The 7,222-nt window shown below is 38.9% G+C and overlaps 1 long non-coding RNA gene across 1 annotated transcript; it reads right to left on the bottom strand.

Annotated features, from left to right (window-relative positions):
• Positions 1 to 1,978: 1,978 nt before the first annotated feature.
• LOC144455391 (uncharacterized) lies at positions 1,979 to 6,753 on the bottom strand. Its single transcript, XR_013484126.1, has 2 exons — positions 6,320 to 6,753; positions 1,979 to 2,298 (listed from the first exon to the last, which is right to left on the bottom strand). It is a non-coding gene; the product is annotated as an uncharacterized LOC144455391 (long non-coding RNA).
• Between the last annotated feature and the right edge of the window lie 469 nt (positions 6,754 to 7,222).

Raw genomic sequence — 7,222 nt, 5'->3', positions numbered from 1 at the left:
CAGTCACTGGCTGAATAGGATAGTGAGAATGGGGTGTGGCATGGTGGGGTGGAGTGTCACCCTTCTTTTAGATTAGCCTGCAAAAGCTGATTACATTGAAAAATAACGTTGCAACAAACTTTACACTTGAATAGAGGTGCACAGTGTCACAATTTTGGAAATAGAGATCTTCCCAGTAGCTTACATTATGTGAGGTAAAATTGTGAAATTGCATAGGTTAAATGGAAAACAATCAAAGTCTACTACTACTACTAGCTTCCTTTTAAGTCCCAACTCAAGTCCTTTTTTTTACAGAAAGGCTTTCCTGACTCCTCATAATTCTAGTGCCTCCCCTCTTTTATTTCCTATTTCTGTGGTATGTAGCTTATTTGTATTTATTTGCTATCTCCCACTTTGGACAAGAACTGTCTTTTACTTTATTTTTTTACTTTTTTTTTTTTTGTTATACCCAGCTCTTAGCACAAGGCCTGGCAGCTAATAGATACTTAATAAATGTTGATTCATAATAAAGTGGTTATTTTAATTTTCTCTTTCTCTAACTAACTTTACCAATGCCAAAGGTAGTAAAGGACCTGAAGGTTATTTCTCAAGGGAGAACAACAGAGATTTTGCTTTAAGGAATTGGAAGTTTCCCTTAGAACAGTGCTGAATACATATGAATGCTGACCACCACAGGGGTTGAGGGTGGAGGAGACTGCCTCAACTTACCAACATATCTATTAGATACACACACACACACACACACACACACACACACATATTAAAAACTATTTCTCTTGGTAATCTGTGTCTTGGGGACTCAGAGCTCCACCCTGCTAGCCTTCTGTCCAAAGTTCTTCAGAAGGACATCTCTGATAAATGAGATTGCATTGCATCTTATTTGGATGAAACTCCAACCCAGACCTGAATTGATTTTATCTTACTCATGTTTGGGTGGAGACAGACTTCCAAGACTGGGGGTGGTATTTCCTTTGATGGCAGGCAATATTAGCCCCTGTGGACTGTGATCTGAAGCACATACTGAAGACCTCATTTTAATATGCCCTACCTCCTAACATGTTGACCAATCATGGTTGATTGGCACCCCTTGGAAACACCTACTCTTTGATGGGTATATAAAGCTATACCTGAAAATCCCAAACTGAGCCAGTTCTGAACTGGTCTCCATACGGGGGCCCAGTTTTGGACTGAACTCTCATGCAATGCATGTTAAGCCAGTTAGAGAGATTAAACTGTTGACACATGCACCTCCATTTTGTTTGTCTCTTTCTTAGAGCAGACTTTGTTTCAAATTGGAGTTTGTGGGGTTCATGGGGTTCAGGGTTCATTATATATACATATATATACACACATACACACAGACACACACAGACATATATACATTCTCTAACAAACAATATTAATACACTATCTACATGAACAGATCAAGGCTGGTACTTGAAAAAAAGACACTCTAACTAGTAACCTTAGAAATATTAACAGATGTGTAGAACTACAGAGAGGGCAGCTAGGTAGTGCACTGGCTAGAATTCTGTGCCTGGAGTCAGGAACATTCCTCTTCCTGAGTTCTAATCTGTCCTTGGACACTAACTAGCAGTGTGACCTTGGGCAAGTCACTTAACCCTGTTCACTTCAGTTCAACTGTAAAATAAGGTGCAGGAGGAAAAGGCAAACCACTCTAGTATGTTTGCCAAGAAAACACCAAATGGAGCCCTGGAGAGTTAGACACAACTGAGCAATAACACAATTAGAGACCAGATATTTTAGAAAGCATTACAACAATTAAAATGTCTACACACTTCACTCCAATTTTCCTTGAGCAGGTTCCCTGTTCCTATCAATGATAGGTAAACTAACTGAAGTTGCTTTAGTCGTGCTATTGGTTAGCGGCTAACAACTCTGAATGTTAACATTTCTGTGATTCTTCGGTAACTTTTCATCCCCCTCCCCCTAATTAATACATAACACTAGGCCAGCATCACAAAATTCCCTTTATTTCTTTGTTGCTTGGTTCCCTTTTAGTTTGCACTGATGGTAAATTCTTCAACTTGAAAAGGCTACAAGCCAAGACCGAAGTGGAGGGAGTGCTGGTGCATGATTTTCTGTTTGCAGATGAGTGTGCACTCCATGCAGCCTCTGAAGTTGAGATACAACACAGCAAGGATTGACTCTCTGTTGCTTGTGCTAATTTTGGCCTAACAATTAACACCAAGAAAACACAGGTGCTCCATCAGCCACCACCACACCATCCATCCATGGAACTCTTGAGGTTTCACTGCTGTGGCCTGGCTTTCATTCCTGATCAGAGAACCATATGTTGAGGTTAGAGGTTGAGGGCTACTGGGACCCCAAAATCACAACATGCATGTTTTGCCCGAATGAATTCAACTCATGCCTTCTTTCAGCCAAAGATAAAGTTTGTTAAAGATCTGCCATATTGGCCAGACTCTTAAGGAATCTGAACATTTGTGAGCTATTGGCTAGATCATAAGAATATGAGCATCATAATGGAGATAAGATGGACCTTATATACAGAAAGACTGTGGGAGGGATCTAGGAGTGGCCAGGTTGTTTGGGGTGACTGGAGAAGGGGTCTGGGAGAAGGAGTATCTTGATAGGAGTGGACAATAAGCTGGGGTGACTGGAGGAGGGTCTAGGGAGAATCTTGATTTAACACACGGAAGGTTTCATGGAATAAGCTAAATTTTAAAAGAGAGCAGAAAAGAGTTGGCTGACTTTCTGAGGAAATTTAAATTTAGGTAGCTCTTGTTAAATGTTTCCATTTTTTATTAATTTTCTGTATATTCAGTTTTCCTCATCTGAATAGCATAACCTAGAAAGCAATGCTAATAGAAGAAAGTGCAATCTAGGGTTTAGAGAAATCATGCTTTAAAAACAAAAAAAAAAAAAAAAAAAAAAAACAACAACTGACAAGCAAACCAATTCTCACTTTGACTGGCTTATCACAAACAAACAATAGCCTATTGAGACATGCATAACTTTTTAAAAATAGCCATTTTGGCAAGTTTTAGATGTTATCACTTAACATGAATTATATTTCCTAAATTACAGTTGAGCTGTTTTATTTGTTTCTTGTGTGTGAAGTTTTCCAGAAAAAATACTTTTCCTTTAGTTTTCCTAGCATTAAAAAAGAAATAATTTTATCTTGGGGTTTCATAAAATTAAAAAAAAAACTTCATATTACTTCATCTACAAAGTAGTAGAGGAAAAAAAAATTAATGAAGCCAATAAGCAAAAAAAACCCCAACAACTTTCATAGTGGAAGCCTGCTGCCGAAGTTTGTTTGTCAAGAAAGAACATAATTTTTTTTTTTTTTGTGGGGCAACTGGGGTTAAGTGACTTGCCCAGATTCACACAGCTAGTGAGTGTTATGTGTCTGAGGGCAGAATTGAACTGAGGTTCTCCTGACTCCAGGGCCACTGCTATATCCACTGTACCACCTAGCTGCCCGAAGGCATGAGCTTTTAATTAATAATTTGCCTCTATATTTGAAGTATTAACAATATTAATTTATTTTCCTTATTTTTCTTCCCTATAGATATCAGCTAGGGTTTTTTTGTAACCTACATTGGTCCTCATTCCAATAAGAATTAGATATATGTTAGAAAATAATTATAAAATGAATTACTAATTTTCTGTCCACAAATCATACACAGAATAATATGTATGTAATGATGGAGTCTGTTACTTGTTAAATAGGACTTCTAATTAGCCAAGCCATAGCCCAAATGTAGTCAGGGTACTAGATCATGGTGCTAGATGGGAGAAAATGTTATTGAACTTCTTATGCCATTTATTTATATATTTATTCATTTTTTTGTCTATACAATAAGGCTAAGTGACTTGCCAAGGGTCACACAGGTAGTATTATGTGTCTGAGGCCAGATTTGAACTCAGGTCTTCCTGAGTCCAGGACCAGTGCTCTATCCACTGTGCCACTTTGCTGCCCATATCATCATGCCATTTAGAGACAGCATTGAGGTTCTGCAGGATATCAGGTATGGCTGATAGAACAGAGAGAGTCTAGCCCTTGAAGAAATGTTGACAAGTCATGGTATAAGTAAAACCAACAACACATGGATCATCTGACTAACACACTGCCTCAAAAAGAGTCCACTATAGAGACCAAAAGATGTATAGGATAAGCTTACATTTTGGTTGTTTGGACAGAAAAAGAAGGAGGAGGAGAAGGATTACAAGAAGAAGAAGATAGAGATGGAGAAGAACAAGAAGATGGAGAAGGAGAAGTTTTAGAAGCTAAACAACATAGAGAAGGAGAAGATGGTGAAGAAGAATTAGAAGAAGAAGAAGAAGAAGAAGAAGAAGAAAGAAGAAAGAAGAAGAAGAAGAAGAAGAAGAAGAAGAAGAACTCATATCATGAATAGAAAGCAGCAGAGTAGCAAAAGGTGGGAGGCAACAAAAAGGCTATTTAGAGAATCAGTTGTCCTATTCCCCTTTGCAGATATTTCCTTATGCCTTGAGGGCTGAATTAATTTCAATAAACAAATATCTTCTAGTTTCTACTCTACGTTATATGTACCTTAGAAGCAAAGACAACTTTGATGATCTATTCTAATGTCAGCCTGCAACAGTAAGATATCAATGATATATAGAGAATCAAAATATCTGTGTTGGAAGGGACCTTAAAAATCGTTGAGTTCAGCCTTCCAATTAATGTAAGAATTGTTTCTGCACCATGGTCAGACAACTTCTGCTTGAGGGGAATGGTCTCACAAGCAGTTCATTCCATTGCCATAAAGTTTATTTTTCCTTATACAAGTCAAAAACAGGCTCATTTCATCACTGGTCTTAGCGATCTGATCTGGAGACTCTCGTCTTCCCAATGGCCCTTCAAATATTTGAAAATAGACATGCCTTCCCATGGTTCCCTCCACCTTCATCATTTAGTTCACCCATATCTCTTGTCTCTGAATTGATCAATCTCCCTCTGATGTGTTTTAGGAGTGCAGGGACCCCAAAATACCTTGGTTCAAGGCAGAGTTGTCTGTAAAGCATTCACAAACTCAAGCAGTCTTCCAGTCCAAGGGCAAACATTTTATTGTACCACTATTGTTGCGGGCAGAGCTCTTTAGGGAACTCACAACTTAACAGGAGCAATGCTAAAGCTTACACAGGAAAAGTTCAGTGAGTGGTGTGCCAAGTATGCTAATTAGGTGGTGAACATATAGTTTCTGTACCTTTTGGCACAGGTGTTGTTTACTATTGGCATGGCCTGGGAGGAGAGCTTCTAAAGGATCCGTACCTCTATACCTCTACACCTGTAAAAAGATTGCCTGGGGAGTTGGACTTGATGTCTATAGCTTGACCTCTGGATTGTACATGGTAGTTCTGCTGGTACAAGATAGTCTTGTTCATACAAGGAAAATTCTACAGAGGTCAGCTTTTTCTTCTACCAGGAAGAGACAGTTTGCCTCACTGGGGCCCACTCATGAATTACTGCCAGAGATAGCGTCTTTGGGCTGGGGAGAGATATGTTCCAAGGGCTAGGGTCTGAGTACAAGTACCTCATCACCTGCTAATATGTAGCATCCATAATTAAACACAACAGGCTGGACTGCGTTTCTTCAGCCCAGAGTCAAATGGAATCATCCTTTGGGATTTAAACATTATTATTCTATTACTAGAGCCTTAGGATGTTTAATTCTTTTAGCAACTTATGATCAACTAAACCTGGCATATCTTTTTTTTCCAGCGAACTGTTGTAACCTCTTCCTTCCCACCATTAGTAACAGCATCAATATGGCAATTGTAATTCTGCAGAGGATGGGCTTGAACCCAGGGCTTCCTGGCTAATGCCAACTCCACCCTCCCTGTGCCAAGCTCCCTGTCCCATACAAACCATTCCCCCTTCTCCTGAAAGCAGGAAAGGAGAAGGGAGAATCAGAAGAAAGAGGACCTAGACTGTGTTTGTCCAAGGGGATCCAGCAGACCTCCACGACACTTGTTTCAGTCTAGGCTTCACAGAGTTATGAAGGTATGGAAGAGACTTGGGAGGTCATCTAGTACAGCGTCTTCTTTTTACAGAAGAAGAAACTGTAGCTCAGAGAAGAAGGACTTTTCCCATCTTCACAAAGTGAAATAACAGAGCAGGTTCCAGAATTGGAATGTGAGGCCACACCTCGTCCTTGTCCCCGCTAAGTTGCTCTGCATCCCTTTTTAGCTCCAGAGTGGAAAGAAGCTCCAGCACGCGAAGTAGCCCGGAGGTCAGCCACTTTCAGATCTTGAGCTTTGGGCCCCTCCCACTGAGAGCTAATGGAACCAGCACATGCACACTCACCTGTGTGTGACTTTATCTTGGGCCCTTGCATGTCACCTGAGGATCTGATAAATGCATGTGGAATTGTCTCCCTCCAGGAGTTCCCAGGGCTACAACCATCTCGAGGCTTGAATCTTCTATAAATGTTTCGTGTTCTAGAATCTCTTAACCTCCAGTATCTGGCCATTGCAGTTTTCTGTAGCGGAGGCAAGGTCCCCTAGAAGGCTGAAAGGCCAAGAGAAAACCACTTGTGATTTCTCCCCACTGGCTCTGAAGCCCGGTAGCAAAAATAAAAAAAGATTTTCAGTTTCTGCAGAAAGCGAACTGAAATGCAAAAAGGTGAAGTTCTATGCCTCAATAAGTAATAGTTTTACCACGTTAACTATATATACAAATTTTAAGCACAATTTTTTTTAAATCCATACTCCAATTTTAATAAAAATAATTATATTAAGTTATCTCATTGAAGATGTAGTTTCTATAAAGTTAATCAAGAAAAAGTTATAGCATAGAACACAATTACATATAGGGGTAATTGAAGAGTATGGCTTATTAGTGATAGAGCTATTCATAAATGTGTTCAAGGAAGATATCAGAATGTAAACATTGACTTTATGGAATATAGAGTAACCAATAACATTTTCTGTATAAGACAAAGTCAGTGTATACTAAATGTATTAATGTTAGAATTATAAAATGTTACAAGAACTAGGAACAGGAGTAAAAAGAAAAGTTAATTATAATGATTTGCTATTATAAAATATATCTGCTTTCCTTCAAATACTCATCTTTCACCATGAGACATTTATTTGTTCCACCTCATTTTTTGTTCATCAAAAAAAAAAAAGGAAAAATTCGTCATTTGATAGGTAAGTGTAGGAGTAATGGCATCACTTATTCCATCATTAGACTCAACCGTAATAT

This window comes from Phascolarctos cinereus, unplaced genomic scaffold, assembly GCF_003287225.1.
Source record: "Phascolarctos cinereus isolate Bilbo 61053 unplaced genomic scaffold, phaCin_HiC Scaffold_29;HRSCAF=532, whole genome shotgun sequence".
Lineage (NCBI taxonomy): Eukaryota > Metazoa > Chordata > Mammalia > Diprotodontia > Phascolarctidae > Phascolarctos > Phascolarctos cinereus.
Note: the sequence above shows the minus strand (reverse complement) of the source record. Positions and strands in the feature narration are given on the sequence as shown.